This window comes from Haematobia irritans, chromosome 5, assembly GCF_050003625.1.
Source record: "Haematobia irritans isolate KBUSLIRL chromosome 5, ASM5000362v1, whole genome shotgun sequence".
NCBI lineage: Eukaryota > Metazoa > Arthropoda > Insecta > Diptera > Muscidae > Haematobia > Haematobia irritans.
Genome location: NC_134401.1, coordinates 9297605 through 9320764, shown reverse-complemented (window position 1 = coordinate 9320764; position 23160 = coordinate 9297605).

The following is a 23160-nucleotide window of genomic DNA, read 5'->3' as shown; positions in this document are numbered from 1 at the left end:
AAAGTTATCAAGCTCTTAACAAATCACCCTTTATCTGCGTGTCTGAAAGGCCCATTAGCCAACTAGGGCATTTATTTAATGCCCTTATAGGGTTAAGGGGCAAAAATGCATATGTGCTTCACCCATAGACTGGATAGAGACCATGAATTTTTACATGTAAATCACCACCATATGAAGGGTGTATGTTTATGTATGTCTATTATGTGTGTATGTACACATGTTTGTCTTTCTATATTCATAGAGAATACTCACGTTAGTATGTAAGTAGGCTTTTGTAATGTTGTAATGAAATGTAAAAATACCATATGAACCAATTGTATTTACCATAGCAAGTAGTTTCGTGCATTTGTTGTAAACACACAATGTGAATGAAATGGGTCACCAGCATTTTTGGGGTCGTTTTGTTACAACATTATTTACATTTTCAGTTTCTCAAATAAACGTCGAGTTTGTTTAGCTTGTATGATATTCGAAGCTGTTTTTTGGGTTATAGAGATGCCACATCAAAATGTTGTGGAGGAACCAAATGGTATACCATGTGGTAAAATATGAATTTTGCATTAAAAAAAAATCTATGAGCAATTTTTGGTAAATCCTTATACAAGCATTCATAGAACTAAAATTTTGACAAAATTTTCTATAGAAATAAAATTTTGCAAACATTTTCTGTAGAACTAAAATTTTGCAAAATTTTCTATAGAAATAAAATTTTGCAAACATTTTCTATAGAAATAAAACTTTTACAAAATAAGTTTTTGACAAAATTTTCTATAGAAATAAAATTTTGACAAAATTTTCTATAGAAAAAAAATGTTAACAAATTTTGACAAACATTTCTATATAAATAAAATTTTGACAAAATTTTCTATAGAAATAACATTTTGCAAAAATTTTCTATAGAAATAAAATTTTGACAAAATTTTCTATAGAAATAAAATTTTGACAAAATTTTCTATAGAAACAAAAATTTGGCAAATTTTTCTGTAGAAATAAAATTTTCTATAGAAATAAAATTTTGTAAAAATTTTCTATAGAAGTAAAATTTTGACAAAATTTTCTATAGAAATAAAATTTTGACAACATTTTCTATATAAACAAACATTTGGCAAATTTTTCTGTAGAAATAAAATGTTCTATAGAAATAAATTGTTGTAAAAATTTTATATAGAAATAAAACTTTGACAAAATTTTCTATAGAAATAAAACTTTGCAAAAGTTTTCTATAGAAATAAAATTTTGACAAAATTTTCTATAGAAACAAAAATTTGGCAAATTTTTCTGTAGAAATAAAATTTTCTATAGAAATAAAATTTTGTAAAAATTTTCTATAGAAATAAAATTTTTTAAAAATTTTCTATAGAAATAAAATTTTGACAAACTTTTCTATAGAAATTTATTATAGAAATAGAAATGAAATTTTATAGAAATGAAATTTTGTAAAAATTTTCTATAGAAATAAAATTTTGCAAAAATTTTCTACAGAAATAAAACTAGCAAAAATTTTCTATTGACAAAATGTTTTATAGAAATAATATTTGACAAAATTTTCTGTAGGAAAAAATATTTTGACAAAATTTCATAAAAAAATAAATATTGACAAAATATTCTATAAAAATAAAATTTTGACAATTAAAAATTTTTAAAAAAATTTCTATAGAAATAAAATTGTGACAAATAAAATGTTGAAAAAATTTTCTATAGAAATACAACTTAACAAATAAATATTTTGACACATTTTTCTATAGAAATAAAATTTTGACAAAATTTGCTATAGAAATAAAATTTTCAGAAAATTTTCTGTAGAAATAAAATTTTGACAAAATTTTCTATAGAAATAAGTTTTTGACAAACTTTTCTAGGAAAAAAATTATGACAAAATTTTCTATAGAAATAAAATTTTGCAAAAATTTTTTATAGATATAAAATTTTGGCAAAATTTTCTCTAGGAATAAAAATTTTGACTGAAATAACATTTTGTAAAAAATTTCTATAGAAATAAAATTTTGCAAAAATTGTCTATGGAAATAAAATTTTGGCAAAATTTTGTATAGAAATAAAATTTTGACAAAATTTTCCGTAGAAATAAATTTGTAACAAAATTTTCTATAAAAAAAATACAAAATTTCTTATAAAGTCAATATTAAGTTAACATCATTAAATTTTTTTTTTAATTTTCGTTTTAGGTCATATCATCAAATTCGATTGTGGGTAAGTTTTCCCTTTTTGTAGAAGTAGCAAAATTTTCCTTGCTAAAAATATTTAAAACTTCGACACATTTATAATTCAAGGCAGATTTATAGATCCATATAAATTGTCGCTATTAGGAGTTTATGATCACTAATAAATAAACTTATAAAATAAATAAAATAATAACTCATTCGAAGAAACATTTTTTTTCATAATAACCATCAAAGCCACCGTGGTGCAATGGTTGGCATGCCCGCCTTGCATACACAAGGTCGTGGGTTCGATTCCTGCTACGACCGAACACCAAAAAGTTTTTCAGCGATGGATTATCCCACCTAAGTAATGCTGGTGACATTTCTGAGGGTTTCAAAGCTTCTCTAAGTGGTTTCACTGGAATGTGGAATGCCGTTCGGACTCGGCTATAAAAAGGAGGTCCCTTGTCATTGAGCTTAACATGGAATCGGGCAGCACTCAGTGATAAGAGAGAAGTTCACCACTGTGGTATAAAAATGGACTGAATAGTCTAAGTGAGCCTGATACATCGGGCTGCCACATAACCTAACCTAACCATCAAAGTTGATCAACAACTGCAAACTAAGATTTTTTTATTTGGTAGTTTTTTTTTTGGTAAAATTTTATTCCAATTTTGGTAAATTATTTTTGGATGGCAACCGTATTATTCAATACAAAAAGAGATTTTTAATATCAAAATAGATTTCGAGCATATATGTCAATAAATTTCCTATATGGCATCTCTGTTGCATGAATACCGTTGTTTTGTTTTTTTTTCGTTTCTTTTCGTACAGATGAGTTTTATGCTCACGTACGATGACGAAGAGTATGTCATGGCTTGTTTTTTATCACACCCGGTATAACACAATCACACTCGCTCATACCCACACATAGACATGACATAATGACACTGATTCCGATAGCCGCCTTGACTTTGTCTCACTTGCCCCATTCATTCATTCATTCTCACGTATCTTTTGTTAATTTTTAAAATGTTTGGTAAGATTTTCTTGCCTTGTGTTTTTTGTTGCTGTCCGTCCATATGTCTTTTAGTACATATATCTGTAGTTTCCTGGGTTGCTTGTTTTTGTTTTTTGTTTTATTTTATTGATTTTATTTAGCTCTTCTTAAAATGCTGAGAACTTGGTAATTTTGAAGACCCCTAGACAAACTTCTAAAGAAATGGGGGCTGCCCTGGTGAAATGGTAGAGCTCCCTCTACATAGTAAAAGGGCAAATGAAGAGAAAATATCTACCATCTCTTAAAGATCCATTTCTTTAAGGGGGAAATAAATTCGGAAAAAAAATCTGGAGGGGTTTCGGGATATAGAGCCCTCTTAAGAAAAGACGAGTCTTCTTTAAAATAGTGAAAATCGGGAAGTTGGGGTCTTCAAATACACCAGGGTGACAGCAAATTGAGAAATAGCTAAGAAAATAATATTTCTTTATAATAAACAAAAAAAAATTGAATGAAATATTATTGTTGTTGTATTTTTTATAATTTTAGTGGAATAAGTAGTGAAATATGCTGACATAGGAGAAATATAATTTCTTAGGTTAATGACCTTTTCAAAACACATAACCAAAGGTAAAGTAGACAAAGAAAAAAAAAATAATAAAAAAAATGAATTTTAAATACTAAAACCAATAAATGATAATTTAATACAATGACAAATGGATGGACATATATAATAATAGGTAATATAGCTACATATATTGAATGCTTGGAAATCGTATGCCATAAAATATCACATTTATTAAACAATTAAACCAATTAATGACTTTTTTGTAGGGAACCTAATACTCTTCAAATTTTTGACATTTAACAAACCACCTTATTAGACCAATAAATAAATTAATTAGGCTAAGTATTATATACAAATGTATCAAGCTATCAGCATTAGTCACAAACCTCTAAAGCTCTCACCGATTTTTTTTCTTTCGACAATCATCTTTTTTTAAATGAGAAGAAAAAATAATTAGTATTCCGGGTCAATGACCTCTGTTATAACAAATTCATATGAACTTTTTTGCCTAATTCACGTTGCCATGGCAATAGGGAAGTAAAGACCTTCAAATATAACAGAAGAACAGAATGATTAAGAAGACCAGAATAGTTAAGAATTCATTTGTTTTACAAGCTAATTTTGAATCCCCAAATTTCTAGCTTTGCCCTAAGTCAAGCTTTGTTAGCTCAAGTCATATCCAACGTTTTCCCCTTCGACGGATGGGTTTACTAGCTGCACACTCTTCCACTGGTTTTTTAAATTTATTTTTCTACCTTATAAGCAAACTTGAAAGTTAAACCTGCCCATTGTTAATAGGCTACCATAAATGGTTAATAAGGTATGGGTGATTTTGAAAAAAAAAGAAATAAATAATAATAATAATGGTAAAATAAAAATGAAAGTATGTTGGGTTATTTTCAGCGTTGCCACAACGAATTTTTATTTTGGACCAACATTTTTCCAAGATTGGATCAAAATTCTTACCAGCGGACCATTATTCCAAAATTTTACGTCGATAGAAAATTTTGTCAAATTTTTATTTCTTATCAAAATTTTTATTTTTATTTATTTCTATTGAAAATTTGTCCAAATTTTATTTCTATGGAAAATTTTGTCCAAATTTTATTTCTGTAGAAAATTTTGTCAAAATTTTATTTCTATAGAAAATTTTGTCAAAATTTTATTTCTGAAGATAGTTTTGTCTAAATTTTATTTATATAGAAAATTTTGTAAAAATTTTATTTGTATAGAAAATTTTGTAAAAATTTTATTTCTATAGAAAATTTTGTCAAAATTCAAATTTTTATTTCTTTTAAAAATTTTGTACAATTTTTCTTTGTCAAAATTTTTTTTGTCCAAATTTTATTTCTATAGACAATTTTTTTCAAAATTTTATTTCTCTAAAAAATTTTGTCAAAATTTTATTTCTCTAGAAAATTTTGTCAAAATTTTATTTCTATAGAAAATTTTTTCAAAAATTTTCTTTCTATAGAAAATTTTTTCAAAAATTTTCTTTCTATAGAAAATTTTGTCAAAGATTTTATTTCGAAAATTTTGTCAAAATTTTATTTCTATAGAAAATTTTGTCAAAATTTTGTTTCTATAGAAAATTTTGTCAAAATTTTGTTTCTATAGAAAATTTTGTCAAAATTTTATTTCTATAGAAAATTTTGTCAAAATTTTATTTCTATATAGATTTTTGTCAACATTTTTTTTTTAATTTTTTTTGTCAAAATTTTATTTCTATAGAAAATTTTGTCGAATTTTTGTTTCTATAGAAAATTTTGTCAAAATTTTATTTCTATAGAAAATGTTGTCAAAATTTTATTTCTATAGAAAATGTTGTCAAAATTTTATTTCTATAGAAAATTTTGTCAAAATTTTATTTCTATAGAAAATTTTGTCAACATTTTATTACTATAGAAAATTTTGTCAAAATTTTATTTCTATAGACAATTGTCAAAATTTTATTTCTATAGAAATTTTTTTCAAAATTTTATTTCTATAGAAAATTTTGTCAAAACTTTATTTCTATAGAAAATTTTGTCAAAACTTTATTTCTATAGAAAATTTTGTCAACATTTTATTTCTATAGAAAATTTTGTCAAAATTTTATTTCTATAGAAAATTTTGTCAAAATTTTATTTCTATAGAAAATTTTGCCAAAACTTTATTTCTATAGAAGATTTTGTCAAAATTTTATTTTTATAGAAAATTTTGTCAAAACTTAATTTCTATAGAAAATTTTTTCAAAATTTTATTTCTATACCAAAGTTTGTGAAAATTTTATTTCTATAGAAAATTTTATTTCTCTAGAAAATGTTGTCAAATTTAATTTCTATAGACAATTTTTTCAAAATTTTATTTCTATAGAAAATTTTGCAAAAATTTGTCTTTATATAGAAAATGTTCTCAAAATTTTGTTTCTATAGAAAATTTTGTCCAAATTTTATTTCTATAGAAAATTTTGTAAAAATTTCATTTCTATAGAAATAGTTGCCAAATTTTATTTCTACAGAATTTTTCTTTTTCAAAATTATATTTTTACAGTTTGGACGATCGGACCAAAATGCAACCCTGGTTCTTTTATTTAGTTAAATATTAACATTGAGCTTTCTACTTAAAGTGCATTTTTATGAATCCTCAATTATAAAGGGTGATTTGTTAAGAGCTTGATAACTTTTTTTTTAAAAAAAACGCATAAAATTTGCAAAATCTCATCGGTTCTTTATTTGAAACGTTAGATTGGTCCATGACATTTACTTTTTGAAGATAATTTCATTTAAATGTTGACCGCGGCTGCGTCTTAGGTGGTCCATTCGGAAAGTCCAATTTTGGGCAACTTTTTCGAGCATTTCGGCCGGAGTAGCCCGAATTTCTTCGGAAATGTTGTCTTCCAAAGCTGGAATAGTTGCTGGCTTATTTCTGTAGACTTTAGACTTGACGTAGCCCCACAAAAAATAGTCTAAAGGCGTCAAATCGCATGATCTTGGTGGCCAACTTACCGGTCCATTTCTTGAGATGAATTGTTCTCCGAAGTTTTCCCTCAAAATGGCCATAGAATCGCGAGCTGTGTGGCATGTAGCGCCATCTTGTTGAAACCACATGTCAACCAAGTTCAGTTCTTCCATTTTTGGCAACAAAAAGTTTGTTAGCATCGAACGATAGTGATCGCCATTCACCGTAACGTTGCGTCCAACAGCATCTTTGAAAAAATACGGTCCAATGATTCCACCAGCGTACAAACCACACCAAACAGTGCATTTTTCGGGATGCATGGGCAGTTCTTGAACGGCTTCTGGTTGCTCTTCACTCCAAATGCGGCAATTTTGCTTATTTACGTAGCCATTCAACCAGAAATGAGCCTCATCGCTGAACAAAATTTGTCGATAAAAAAGCGGATTTTCTGCCAACTTTTCTAGGGCCCATTCACTGAAAATTCGACGTTGTGGCTCGTTAGTAAGTCTATTCATGATGAAATGTCAAAGCATACTGAGCATCTTTCTCTTTGACACCATGTCTGAAATCCCACGTGATCTGTCAAATACTAATGCATGAAAATCCTAACCTCAAAAGAATCACCCTTTAAGATAAAATCCCTCAAGCTATGTGTTTGACTTATAATAAAATAATAGAACATTTTAAAATTCCAGCGAATAATTTGAATTTACTATCCAATTTCCAATCCAATCCTAGGAAAATTCTGTGAAGCCTGGGTAAATTATTCTCTTAATAATGAAGACTATCTTATCTGCATTTTATTATTAATCGTAGGGGGGTATATGTGTCTATGTAAGGGGATATATCTATGTCGAAAAGTATGTCATTACTATGTATGGACTCATATGATTCAAATTTTTTAAGCTCTCACTGAATTTCTTTTTTCGACAATCATCTTTTTTTTATGAGAAGAAAAATAATTTATATTCCGGGTCATATGATTCAAATTTTTTAAGCTCTCACTGAATTTCTTTTTTCGACAATCATCTTTTTTTTTATGAGAAGAAAAATAATTTATATTCCGGGTCAATGACCTATTATAACAAATTCATATGAACGTTTTACCTTACTCATGTTTCCATGGTAATAGGGAAGTAAAGACCTTCAAATATAACAGAAGAACAGAATGGTTAAGAAGTCTTTTATTTTATTTCTAAAACACATGTTGATTCCCAAAATTTCTAGCTTTGCCCTAAGTGTCAAGCTTAGTTCAAGCTATATCTAAAGTTTTCCCCTTGGATATCTTTTCAATAGTCGGCTAGATCTACCAGTTACTCACTCTTCCACTGTTTTTTTTATTTATTTTTCTACCTTATAAGGAAACTTGAAAGTTAAACCTGTCCATCGGTAATAGGCTATCATAAATGGTTAAAAGACTTTGAAAAAAAAAAGAAAATTATATTGGGATGGTAAATACTAACTTGGATCATTCTACTTAAAACTTGTTTATGAATCCAAATTTCTAATATAGAATTCCTTAAGCAATGTAATTGATTTTTTAATCAAATAGTAGGAAATTAAAAAAAAAAAACGTGATACTAAAACAATGCTAGTTAAAGTCGTTGATTTTTAGTAAAACTAGCTACACTGAAAAAGTATTGACTTAATTATGAAGACTATCTTATAAGCATTTTGTAGCATATAAATTAAGTTCATCATTTTTGTGCTTAGTATGAAAAAAACAAATTTGTCAAAATTGTATTTCTATAGTCAAAATTTTATTTCTATAGAAAATTTTGTCAAAATTTTATTTCTATAAAAAATTTTTTAAAAATTTTGTCAAAATACCTTCTTGAATTGAGTAACATAGCGGGCCGAACGTACGTACCGAGCCCGTACATATCGAGCATAACGGGCCGTATATGCCGGATGAGTTTTCTTGCTTTATCAATAGGCGATTTTGAAATGTTTACAACTTTTAATAAAGATCCTAGGTTAGGTTTCGTGGAAGCCTGTTGTTTTAGTCTCATTTAGACTATTGTGATACCACAGGGGGAACTCCGCCATTATCATTGAGTGCAACGCGATTCTACATTTAACTCAATGGCAAGAGACTTCATTTTTATAGCCGAGTCCGAACGGCGTTTCACATTGAAGTGAAATCACTTAGCGAAGCTTTAAAACACTCAGAAATGTCATCAGCATTACTAAGTGTTCGGGTGTTTGTTCAGAAAAGGGATTGAACCCAGGACCTGTCGTATGCCAGCGGGCATGCAAACCACTTTTGCCACAGTTGGTACAATTCTATCAAAAATGGTAGATTCTTTACTGTTTAGTAGAATTGTTGATGTTTTGGTAGATTTTGCAATTATTCCTCTCCAAATAAGCGGTAAAATTGCAAATAAATGAGTTTGAAAAATTTTTTTTCTATAGAAATAATTTTGGCAAAATTTTACATAAAAATAAAAATTTGACAAAATTTTCTATAGAAATAAAATTTTTACAAAATTTTCTATAGAAATAAAATTTTGATAAAATTGTGTATAGAAATAAAATTTTGAGAAATAAATTTTGACAAAATTTTCTATAGAAATAAAATTTTGATAAAATTTTGTATAGAAATAAAATTTGAACAAAATTTTCTATAGAAATAAAATTTTGACAAAATTTTTTATAGAAATAAAATTTTGACAAAATTTTCTATAGAAATAAAATTTTGACAAAATTTTCTATAGAAATAAAATTTTGACAAAATTTTCTATAGAAATTAAATTTTGACAAAATTTTCTATAGAAATAAAATTTTGTATAGAAATAAAATTTTGATAAAATTTTGTATAGAAATTTTGTATAGAAATAAGATTTTAACAAGATTTTCTATAGAAATAAAAATTTGACAAAATTTTCTATAGAAATAAAATTTTGACAAAATTTTCTATAGAAATAAAATTTTGATAAAATTTTGTATAGAAATAAAATTTTGACAAAATTTTCTATAGAAATAAAATTTTGATAAAATTTTGCAAAATAAGATTTTTTTGTTTGGTAGTGTTTTAGTAAAATTTTCTCCAAATTTTGGTAGATTATGTTGGTCTCGATTGGCAGCCGGGATGCTAACCATTGCTCCTCGTTAGCTCCCTTGCTCTAATTGTTTAACATTTCATGACTATCTTTATCTGATTTGCGAACAGGTACTAAATTTGTATCTTATTTAAATCTATTGGAAAATATTCCAATCTTTTTTCTTTAAGTGTATACAAACATAATTTACGGTCTTGCCGAATATCTATCAATACTGACAATCATATCATAATTTCTAGCCACTATCATTCAATCTAGTTTTATAACTAACTAAATGAATGGGGGAGAAATACATGTGTCATGTTTTCCATAAAATCCCCTCTAATAGGGTCCAGACAACAGCATATTCGGGAAGTTTAAATGTTTGTATTTAATAGGCAAACATAAAAAACTGGCCGATGCCCAATAAAATACAAGCGACAACCCTATTTTGTGATAACCTATATTGTTAAACAAAACGATAAAAATAGTTTACAAATGTGATGTTGGGGGAATTGTGGTTATAGGTTTTCACATTTCTGTTGGCCTATTCCATTTCAACAAATGGCCTTTCTCAATACCACATAATTTTGATAGAGGAGATGATGATGTGTGTGAAAAAAATGTGGCTCATAAAATTATTAAGAAACTGAAAACACCTTCACCTTAACCCTCACAAATAGAGGCTATTAACTTGATAGGGGTCTAAGCTCCAAAAAACCAGCTCATGGCCTGCCCTATATTTAAATCCAAATGCAAACATCAGTGGATGGAAATTGTTACAAGGTTTTTCCTTAAGTATTTTTGTTTGTTTCCATGGCCCACATAAATGTGTTACAACAACCAAGTAAGTTTTCCGGTTCAAGGTTTTTAGCCATGTCTTTTACAACACGCACACACTCACATATACCGGAATATTAGGTTTCAGTCAATGACTTCACGTTTACAAATGCCGGCTAAAGGTAAGTACTATGTTCGCTTTTCGAGTTGAAATTTTCGCGGTTACTTTAATAAAACAGTTCAATATGAAGCAGATAAATTAATTCAAGTGATGCGCAGTTTCTTGTTCCCCTATATTTCGGCAAGACTTTACAGGAATATTTTGGTTTTAATTTATAATTTTGATTATTTCAGGAAAAGTAATCGCGAAAATAAAGTGATTTTCAACTCGAAAACCGAACATAGTACCCACCTTAACACAAATTTACTTTTGTAGACATATCAGGTTTGAGCTGTTTGGAAAAAAAGTTCATTGACTGTTTATAGACTTGGCTGGTAGTTGTTTGGTTGACTGATTGTTTTGGCCCGTTTTGCTGTTGGTGGCTTGTAACAATTTTGGTCTATATACCTACCAGTCAATGGTTGGTCATAAAAGCTATTTCATTTTTCTGTGCACCTGCTCTTTGGACGTTATTTGATCTCAGCATTTTAAGTTAGCAAAATTATTTATTTTACAAACAAATAAGAAATCCAACAAGCTATAGTCATTCAGCCATAGACGAATAACAAAACAAATAAAATATGTTGAAATATTTTTCATTAATGTGGACATATAATATGATAGGAAAAATAAATAAATATGATAGGAAAAAGCTTTCTGTGATTAACTGAGATCCCATTAAATTTTTAGGTACTTGGAGGTCTTGACAACACTAATAATGAACACGACCAGCCTCAACAATATTACTTGGAAATATCCTATGTTAGGAGTACGAGTAGTAGTAGCAGCTCTTCAAAACCACAAAAATAGGCTCTAATGGGGATTTAGTTATTTAAACTATTGTATTACAAATATTTAAACTATCAGAAGACCATAATTTTTTACAATATTATATTTTGCCATCATATTTAAGCTTACATATTTTTTCTATAGCTTTATAGAACCTCTAACGCCCTCTAACGGTATTCAGTTCCATTTAAGTATACATCCATATATAAGGTAACAAATGCCCACAAGGTGTCGCCTTAATGAAAAGCTTGTCTGAATATGAATCAATATGCCAATGAATACAACCGGATACTTTTCGAATGTAATCAAGGAATTAATATAATAATTTTCTATAGGAATAAAATTTTGACAAAATTTTCTATAGAAATAAAATTTTGCAAAAATTTTCTATAGAAATACAATTTTGAGAAAATTTCTTATAGAAATGAAATTTTGACAAAAGTTTCTATATAAATACAATTTTGACAAAATTTTCTATAGAAATAAAATTTTGACAAAATTATCTATAGAAATAAAATTTTGCGAAATTTTTTTGCGAAAATTTTCTATAGAAATAAAATATAGAAAGAAAAATTTTGACAAAATTGTCTATAGAATGAAAATTTTGACAACATTTTCTATAGAAAAAGAAGATTTTCAAAATTATCTATGGAAATAAAATTTTTCCAAAATTTTCTATAGAAAGAAAAATGTTGACAAAATTTTCTACAGAAATAAAATTTTGACAAAATTTTCTATAGAAAAAAAATCTTGACAAAATTTTCTATAGAAATAAAATTTTGACAAATTTTTCTATAGAATTAAAATTTTGACAAAATTTTCTATATAAAGAAAAAATTTCAAAATTTTCTATAGAAATAAAATTTTTACATAATTTTCTATAGAAACAACATTTTCTATAAAAAAAATTTGGCAAAATTTTCTATAGAAATAAAATTTTCAGAAAATTTTCTATAGAAATAAAATGTTGACAAAATTGTCTATAGAAATAAAATTTTGAGAAAATTTTCTATAAAAATAAAGTTTTGACAAAATTTTCTATAGAAAAAAATTTTGACAAAATTTTCTATAGAAATAAAATTTTGACAAAATTTTCTGTAGAAATAAAATTTTTGCAAAATTTTTTATAGAAAGAAAAATTTTGACAAAATTTTCTATAGAATTAAAATTTTGAGAACATTTTCTATAGAAAGAAAAAAATTTCAAAATTTTCTATAGAATTGAAATTTTGACAAAATTTTCTATAGAAACAAAATTTTGACAAAATTTTGTATAGAAATAAAATTTTGACAAAATTTTCTATATAAAGAAAAAATTTAAAAATTTTCTATAGAAATAAATTTTTTACAAAATTTTCTATATAAAGAAAAAATTTTAAAATTTTCTATAGAAATAAAATTTTTACAAAATTTTCTATAGAAACAAAATTTTCTATAAAAAAAAAATTTACAAAATGTTGTATCAAAATAAAATTTTGACAAAATTTTCTATAGAAATAAAACTTTCAGAAATTTTTCTATAGAAATAAAATTTTCAGAAAATTTTCTATAGAAATAAAATTTTCTATAGAAATAAAATTTTCAGAAAATTTTCTACAGAAATAAAATTTTCAGAAAATTTTCTATAGAAATAAAATGTTGACAAAATATTCTATAGAAATAACATTTTGACAAAATTTTCTATAGAAATAAAATTTGGACAAAATTAGAAAGAAAATTTTTGACAAAATTTTCTATAGAACAAAAATTTTGACAAAATTTTCTATAGAAATAAAATTTTGACAAAATTGTCTATAGAAATAAAATTTTGATAAAAATTTCTGTAGAAATAAAGTTGTGAAAAATTTTTCTATAGACATAACCTCGTATTATGACTTGTTTTGTGAATATTGCACAATAGATTTTGTTTGATTAGATTGTAGTGACAGCCAAATGAACGGAAACGATCTACGAGGGCACAATGGACTAGAGGTGTGCACGTGACACGAAATTGTCGTGACTTACGAAAATTATATGATTCGTGCGTGAGTCGTGAGTCACGCTCATGACAACAGCGTGAGTGTTCGTGAGCGTGATTAACAAACCAAAATGTCGTGCGTGAGCGTGAGTCACGAAAATAATATCTTCGTGAGTGTGCGTGAGTAGCGAATTACACTCACGAAAATATTCCTGCTCACCAACATAAAACGCTTAAGAGTTAAATTCAATTACAATTTTAGTGCATCTGGGATGTTAAGAGTTTAATAACACTCTCGATTTTAATAATGCTCATGTTTTCAGACACTTCGGTAAGGTAAATTAGTCATAAAATTATTCGTGAGTCACGATATTTTTCGGGAGTCACGATATTTTTCGTGAGTCACGATATTTTTCGGGAGTCACGAGTTTAATAACACTCTCGATTTTATTAATGCTCATGTTTTCAGACACTTCGGTAAGGTAAATTAATCATAAAATTATTCGTGAGTCACGATATTTTTCGTGAGTCCCGGTATTTTTCGTGAGTCCCGGTATTTTTCGTGAGTCACGACGTTTTCGTGCGTGAGTACAAATTTTCTTTTCGTGAGTGTGCGTGAGTCCTACCAAAAAATATCGTGCGTGAGTATGATTTTTCAGTCGTGAGTGTGCGTGAGCGTGAGTAAACTATTACTCACGTGCACACCTCTACAATGGACTGAATAGTCTAAGTGAGCCTGACAATAAATCGGGCTGCCACTTTAACCTACGAAGGCGATCAGTACTTATCGGACTTAATCTGGCCGTTTTATTGGATTCACTTGACTTGAATATGACCTTCTTTAAAAAGACCTTCATTTCAGCCGCCGTGGTGCAATGCAGTGGGGGACTATCTTCTCTGGTGAAATTTCTGAGTGTTTTATAGCAATGAGAAACGTTATTCGGCGTCGGATGTATACCTGCCAGCCACGCAGTATAGATAACCTAGCCTAGCCAGGCTAACTCTAAAATCTTTAATTTTAGGCTGAATGTCATTACTTCGATCTAACTGATTAAATCTCATGAAAATCTTCTATTTTCCCTGAATAAAGGTTTCTTTAGCAAATCTACATTTTAATAGTTTCCCTTTCGCTTCCATTGAGTATGAATTGACTGATCCATTGACTGATTCTCATCCAAGTGTGATATTTTTCAGACTTCAGTAGTTTTCTCTGTGAAAATTTTTGCATATATTCTTTTCATATGCTGTTGGTTGTATATACAGCTTCTGAAAGCCTATTACCCAGATACGCTTAGTGACACTCTATGCAAAAGGAAATTTAATTTAAATTTTGTCTGTGAAATAATTCCCTCCCTTCACACTTATTTATTTCATAGTGCATAAACTTTAATGGTCAGTTGCACTCCAATGCGAATTTTCTTAGCCAAGTGTGATAATGGCAACATTTTGCCCATGGGTTATGTGAAGAACATCACTGCTTCTGGAATAGAGTAAATGCCATCCATGTGTGATATTTCCTTTTTGTCCAAATTCTATATTCTGAAATCCTAATACCCAGCTATACATGGTAAAATTCAATTCGAGACATAGCTAATTCAAATAATGTTAAATATGATGCAATGGAAAACCTCAAACAAATGTTTACTTTGAGGGATTAAGAAAGGAATAAAGAGACAAGGAGAGGGAAGTAAAACGTTCTACATTGCGGTGAAACCATCAGAAGTGTCACCAACATTACTGAGAGGTGATAATCCACCGCTGCAAAAGCGTTGTAGTGTTCGGCCGAAACTGGGTTAGAACCCACGACCCTATGTATGCAATGTGGGCAAGCTAACCATTGCACCACGATGGCACCCAAAACTTCAAGATAAGATTTGTAAACAATACACAGATATTTCTCGGATTCACTCCGTTAGGGTTAACACAAAAGCTTTCTCATATCAATGAGTGAGGCCTATTCTATTCGAAAAATGTTTGCCTTCTTCCCAACTCTTCACCACATCAATGATTACGAATTTTTATAAAAATTTCATACCCCCAAAAATATCAATTATGCCATCCTAATACTTCATTTTCCACTTACATCAATGGTCAGTTGCACTCCAATGCAATTTTTCTTAACCAGGTGTGTGATAATGGTTCACGTTGGCTGGCAACATTCATGGCCAGAAAGCATTCTCAGCGACCTAAACGAATGGTTGCGTATTTTTTCTCTTGCCTTTAGATGGGCTTTATGAACATCACTGGTGGATCCATTGAGTGATTCTCATCCATGTGTGATACTTCGTTGTATTACCAGTAAAACTATTGGAAAATGCCAAAAAATTGTCTTGAATTTCTGTTAGCCTAATACCAAGCAAAAGTTAGCGGAACTATTTTGTTTCTTCCCTGACCAAAAAAGATCGGTAAATTCAAAAGGATGTAATTTTAATGGAAATTATTTTTGTTTATCTCCATGCAATATTTATGTACCATTGAAATAGACTTCTTAGTTATATGAACTCCCATTACTTCAGTTTCCACACCATAACATTCTATGGTCAGTTTCACACGAATGGAATTTTCCTCAATCGAGTGTGATATCGTTCTGCTTCCTTTTCATTTTCCAGTTTCCTCTTTATATTTTCGCAAACATCACACGATCCGTTCAATGATTCCCAGCCATGTGTGATAATTTTTACTGCAATATCTAGAGTATTAAAGAGATGGATATATTTCTGGAGCCCTGTTACATGGTTACGCCGTATGAAATCTGTAGGAAAATTTTCCCAAGCGAATAAAATTCAAATTAATTAAATTAAATTTTATTTAAATTTAAGTTATTGATTGTGAAACAAGAGGAAGCAGAGTAATATAGCAGTGAGCAATATAGCATGATGACAAACGGGCTTTGGCTCGAAGACGAGGCAAGAAAAGCTGCAATATGGTCTCTAACTTACAGGCCACCCATAAAGCACAGCGAACGCAGCAATGGATTCGTTTGGGTGCATATTGCGAATTATACAATTCCTAACTCCTAGTGGTATCATCGCTCATTTACAGACAAAATTAAATGGCATCGAAGACTTTTTCACGACTCAGACACGATGATCTGTTTATAGTTGGGGGGACTTTAACTCTCGGGCGATTAAGTGGGGAGACCCAAGAGGAAGGAAGATTCTAGATACAGTATGTCAAGAAAGTCTTTTGACTTTGCCAAATATTTCAAATTCCAGAAATAATTGAAGTAAAAATCGAGTTGTTAATTCGTTTTGAGAAAAATAAAATATGTATACTTTGCAAAATACATAATAAAATATTTTTTAAAATTAAATTATATTTAATTTTGGAACAAAACATAAGTTTTATCCTATTGTCAAAACACTTTCTTGACATACTGTATGCTCTCACGAATAGGCATGACTGTTGCGAACCTGGACATTATAGCTAACCTCCGACAACCTGGATGTGAGGGAACCGTTCCCGATGTTACTTTTGTGTCTGAGGATATTATTCAGAAGATAAGAGAATGGAAAATACAAAACCTCTCTCCGACTGCCAGTCGAAGTTGCTACACGACGAAGAGAAACTCGAGAGACTTCTAGGAGCTGAAACGTCAACAAGCTCGAAAGCGATGCATTAATCTCTGAAGTGGACAGGCGCGCAGAGGAGAAGCTGAACAGACGGGACGGAAGATAGACAATCATACGATGTCAAGGCAGTTACTGGTAGAATGGCTACACCGATGAACGCAGACGTAACTGTATAAACACCAGGAGAAAATACACCAGGACAAGGTCTATGTTACAATATAAGTAAGAGCAAGAGAGATAAACGGGAAGAGATCAGATGAGACATAAACAATAATCCTTGAGGACTAGGATACCAAATAGTACCAAATGCAAAAACTCGGCACGAGAAATCCGGTGGACAAGATGGATGAAAATGAAATGCGAATCATCGTGGAAACTTTATTTCCAAGACATGAGATTAGAGAAGACGAAAACGAGACCAAATGTCGCCATAGCCGTACAGACCATTGTGCATGCTAGACACAGCTGGAAAACTATTCGAACGGCTCATCAATCCACGACTTGAAAAAGCTATCATCACTGTTGGGGGTCTGTCCGCGAGACAATACGGATTTAGACCTGGAAAATCGACACTAGGAGCCCTCAAGAAAGTATCAGATGCCATCCAGGCGACACCACAGGGCAGCTACGCTTCAAGACCTATAATTCTACTGGCGACGACAGTAGAATTAGAGGTCTCGAAGCGTAGCTGCAGTAGAATTAGGCTGTTGAAATCGACAAGAACGATTTGAACAGCCTAATGTGGGCAGACGTAATGTAAATCGTGAAGACGATATTTCACATATCGAATTACTTAACGAGGATATTGAAAGACTATCTTAAGGATATTGAAAGACAATGTTAGTTTAGATATGTGACACTACACAAGGCTCAAGAAGAATGAAAGTAACCTCAGATACCGCACAAGGCTCAATCGTCGGACCAGATCTCTGGAATGCAACACACGACGAGGTACTGAAGATGCATACCACACAGTATCGCACAGACGAAGCCGCGTTAGTATTAGCTGAACGATCCTAATAGATCTCCCGACGATTGAACGCCAACAGGTTTTCGAGGCCAAACAAAAAGGCGCGACAGACTTGATACCGAACATCCTCTAAGAGATCAGAGATACAGAGAACGGTAGCTCTGAGAATCACGTCAGTATACCTCACAGTATCACACTGAAGATGCAGGGTTAGTAATAGCAGAACCATCCCAATAGATCTCCTGACGATTGAGCGGTAAAAGGTTTTCGAGGCCAAACAACAAGACATGAGACACTTGATACCGAACATCCGACAAGAGACCAGAGATAAACGGCAGGAACGAGACAAAGAGCAGATGGACACATCGATATATAACCGACATACATTTCTGGATAAGAGAGGTGGTGAATTGGCTGAGAAGTAATGTTCCAACAAATATTGGCATTAATATATACTCAGACAGTCAACCTGCAATAAAATCCTTGGACCCTGTGTTCCTTAACTCAAAAACGGCCATAGACTGCCGCAAATCTCTCAACGAGATGGCTGAGCAGTACAATATTCACCTAATATGGGTGCCTGGTCATAGGAACATACCGGGGAACTGTGAAGCAGATGTGTTAGCAAGGCTAGGAACTACCTTACATATTCCAGGGGAACTAGAATCTGTTGGTATGCCTCTGGCCACCTGCAAGCTCTTACTGCGTGAGAAGGCTGTTATGATGGCCAATATTCGATGGGAAAATTGCAAGGGTTGTAACGACACCAAGCAAATATGGCCCCATTTAAACTTAAACCGCACACTAGATATGCTAGTGTTCTCAAGGCGTCAGATAGCACTCCTAATATCTGCTATAACGGGTCGCTGCCTGATAGGCGAATTTGCAAAAACTATAGGTGCGAAGTATAATGACTATTGTATAAGCTGTCATGACGTGCAGGAAAAGGAATCAATTAAACACCTCTTGTGTGAGTGTCCTGCTTTTTGTGTAAGGCGTAGGCGAATTTTAGGAGCATATAGCTTTAGATTACTGGCAGTTTGTTAATGTTTTTGGAGCAATCTGGTTGGTTCCACAAAAGTAAATAATAGAGAAGGTTCAGTGGTTAAGACTAGAAGTGCCCATTTGTAATAGGTACTTTTAGTTAAATGTGGTATCACAATGGACTGAATAGTCTAAGTGAGCCTGAAATTTAATCGGGCTGCCACTTTAACCTAACCTAACCTAACCTACATTTCTGGATAGAGAGAAGATATGGGGAATGCCGTACTATATGACTCAAATGCTATCATGTTACGGATACTTTCGAAAGTATCTGCATCGTATGGGGAATTGCAGCCCAGAGAACCGTATTTACAAAGAAGAAGAGGTCACGGACGATGGCGAGCAGACATTCTTTAGATGAAGCCGGTGGGCAAATGGCGCACAGCGCTTGAATATGAATTTGGACATGTCTTTCCGAGAAAATCCACAAGTTGGTATAAAGTGAGAGGAACTGGGTGGCTATAAGGCGTTTTGTAGAACACGTTATGGAATGCCGTTTGGCTTCGGCTATAAAAGTAGGTCCCTTGAACTGAACATAGAATGGGGCAGTACTTAGTGATTAGGGAGAAGTTCACCACTGTGGTATCACAGAGAGAATATCGGGCTGCCACTATACCTAACCTAACCTAATTTTACCCGGCAAGAAAAAAGTTGACATGGACACGATGACATGAGTAAAGCGCCGTCCAGAATATACGTTTATCCGGACGGAATGTCTGTGTTTGTAAATAATCTTACAGTGTGGCCAATCGATAGGAATTTCCGGCAATGACAAAATATTCGATAAATGTGTTATCAATCCCATTAAAAAGCAGCAGTATCGATTATGCCGTCGGACTTAACTTATAGTGTGGCCAACATCTGGGATATGTTCGACACGAGCACTGTCGTCCGGATAAACTTGCAGTCTGGACGGCGCATTATGTAAGCTTTAGTCTAGATGCGGACTAATAGGAGACGGTGCGAAAACGGTTCCGAAGTCGAAATCAAACCCCGAGCGGAGAGAGATGGGTTTTCAGCCAGTATCGTAGATTGTGATGGAGTCCGGCATGGACTGAATAGTCTAAGTGATACATCGGGCTGCCACCTAATCTAGCCGGTATCGTCGTTTGTGATGGGGTACGGCACACGGATAGACACACTGTAAAGTGCATTAAACCTTTTTCTTCCCTTAATCGCAAAAAATGCATATTCATTTTCAGAAAAAAACGCAATATATTTTCATTCTCATGCAGTCTCAATACCTAAATTCCTACAGTATCAACTTCAATGGCCAGTTGCCCTCCATTGGGATTTTTCTCACCCAAGTGTGATGATGGTTCACGTTGGTTGATTCCATTCAGTCACTCATGCAGCCATGGGCTACCGGCCATCAATGGTTACAACTACCACTGCCAATGGATTCTCTCATTTGAGTGTGGCATGTCATGAGCGCACACCAACCACAATACCAACACCACCATTGTGTAAATGTGCTCCACTATTGGGCAAGGAACATCACTGTGGGTAAATTTCGATCCATTGGTTCTCATCCAAGTGTGATGGTTTTCCATCCGGGGTGACGTACACTAACAGCTGGCTGTAAGAATTTTCATTCTCATCCAAAGAGTATCGTTTCAATCGTGTTTGGATGACAATTTCTGAATGCCTGTTACCCATGCTACGCCAGTTTGAATTTTCATTTCAATGAAAATTGAAAAAATCCCATTGTGGTAGTTAATAGTGTTTGGCTAAATGATTTCCATTGATTAGTTTGGAAACAGTCCAGTGCAATTAAGTGCATGGTCGTTTAGATTATAGTAGAGTTTTTTCGGTTTTATACACTAGGTAGAATGGCACGGCAAGTTGAAGCTAAGCGGATAAGTTTGGGGTTAGATGGTTACATGAGGTCTAAATGGAAGGCTTTTGGTATTGTCTCTATATTTTGAAGTTCCAAATGTTTTGTTTTTGCATAATGACTCTCTTCAATTATTTCTCCAAAATATTTGTTTATTGGCAATTTCTCTGAATCTGTAATTCCCTAGACCGTTTGGGTTCCACTCTAATAGAATATTATTGCATTCAGTTATACATCAATGATTTCCATTTCCATGACATTCATGGTTTTGTTAATTCTTAAAAAAACAAACGTTTGGATGAGTGAATTTGCTAATATGCATTCCTCACCTTTAGGTTATGGCTTTTATTTTCATGTCTATTGATCGCTGTTGTTATGGGCTCCTAATATCTTGCTACGCAATGTGATTTCAAGTAGAACATGATTTCGACATGAACAAAGTATGGTCAACTTGACTCTTTTAAAAGAGAAATATGGGTGATTTTTTGTGTAATATGCTAACAGGGATTGATTTCAGGAGGTCTTGTTTTTTTAGTAATAAGAGGGAAGCTGCAGCTGCGTCCAATTTTTTTTCTTTCAATTTTTCAATTTTTATTCATCCAAAATCATCGTATTGCTATAAAGTACATATTTTCAGTTGTGTTTTGAGATTTATCTTGATGATATTACAACAAAATGTAGTCTATATAATAGTAATTGATTTGTTAATTTATCTCGTTATGTGGAAATAAACATGGGCATACATATGTTTTATTTGCATAGGAAAAATGGGAAAAACCTTAAACTGATTAGAGAAATTTATAAATTCAAAACATTAATTAGAAAAAGAGATGGATACAATTAGATTATATAGGTATATAATCAACTGTATACCAAATTTTTCAGTTTGGTGATTCTATTTCTATATACATATTGCTATGCTGGTTAGTCTAAACATTCTCTCATTATTTCATAATGCGAGTTTCTGATGTTGTTGAAAAATTTTGTATTTTGAATAGATGTGAATTCATTAAACAGTAAGTAATTAGTTTCTTCATGCAGTCTTTGAGTAGGGTGGCGCCAATGTTTATTATAGATCATTTTCAAACATTTGTTTTGTATTATTTGCATCTTCTTGAAGTGAGACTTTGCAGCTTTTTGCCACACCGGACAGCCATATGCGAGGATCGGCCGAATTACGCATTTGTACAACAGATTTTTGTTTTTGGTGTTGAGTACTGATCGTCGGTTTAGAAAGGGCCACAGAGCTCGGAATGACTTAATAGCTTTTTCACAAGATGTTTCAATATGTCGATGGAATAAAAGTTTTTTGTCAAGTATAACTCCGAGGTATTTGACTTCATCTTTGATTTCGATATGAATTCCATTAAAGGATAAAGGTCGTCTAGGAATTCTTTTTGGGGTGCAGCTGCGTCCAGAATTTGCAATAAATGGGAAAAGCGTCCTCGTTATGTGATCACTCGCTCAAAAAAGAAATTTAATTCAGAAACATTTGAAACGTCTACTTCCATCTCTGGGAAATGAGCTGGCCCTGATCGAAGCGTCCAGAGTGAAGGTCTGTTGAGTAGGCGCAAAGGTGGCTCGTTGTGTGAGGAGAGTATCCAGAAAGAAATTTAATGTAGAGGCTTCATTTACATGCATCTCTCTGTCCCTGACCCACACTTCGGGTAATCATCTCGTATTGCCTCGTTCAAATGCAAGTGACATTTGTTTCGGGACCTAGAGACGGCAGATCGTAACTGGGATAGCACCGATATGGTTTCTCCAGGCATTCTTTTGTAGGATGATACCTCTCCGAAATGGATCTGTGTCTGCCGTTCCTAACTTGTGTGGCCCATAGTGTGATCGATTGATGTCTGGTATCAACTTTGCGGTGTCATGTCTTGGCTTATATCCCAGATCCTATTCAGGTGTATAAGCATGACAAACAGTGGCAACCCGTAACGAAAATGTTTGTCACGTCAAGAATCATGGGGTTTTTGAACGTGGGAAGCCTCTGCCAATGAATAGAGATGTCGTAGTTCTGGTCTACCTTTTTTGTCCATAAGGTGGAAATGTTTCCTGTGGTTTTGTGGACAAAAAGTAACAGATTCCTCTCGACAAAGAAGTCCCCAAGCACGGGGATGTAATGATTGATCTTCCCTAAAGCTCTTTCATACTTTTATGTTACATGACTTCTTGCGGTGATAGAGAAGTCTTTGCCACGAACAAGTTAAGAATGAGGTTGGAGAGAACTCCATCTTGAGACACGCTTTGTTTGATTATCATGGTAAACCTTGAAATGTCACATACTATCGTCTAGCTGCTGCCTCTTACGAGAAATTTGGAGGAAGCAGTCACCTCTTTG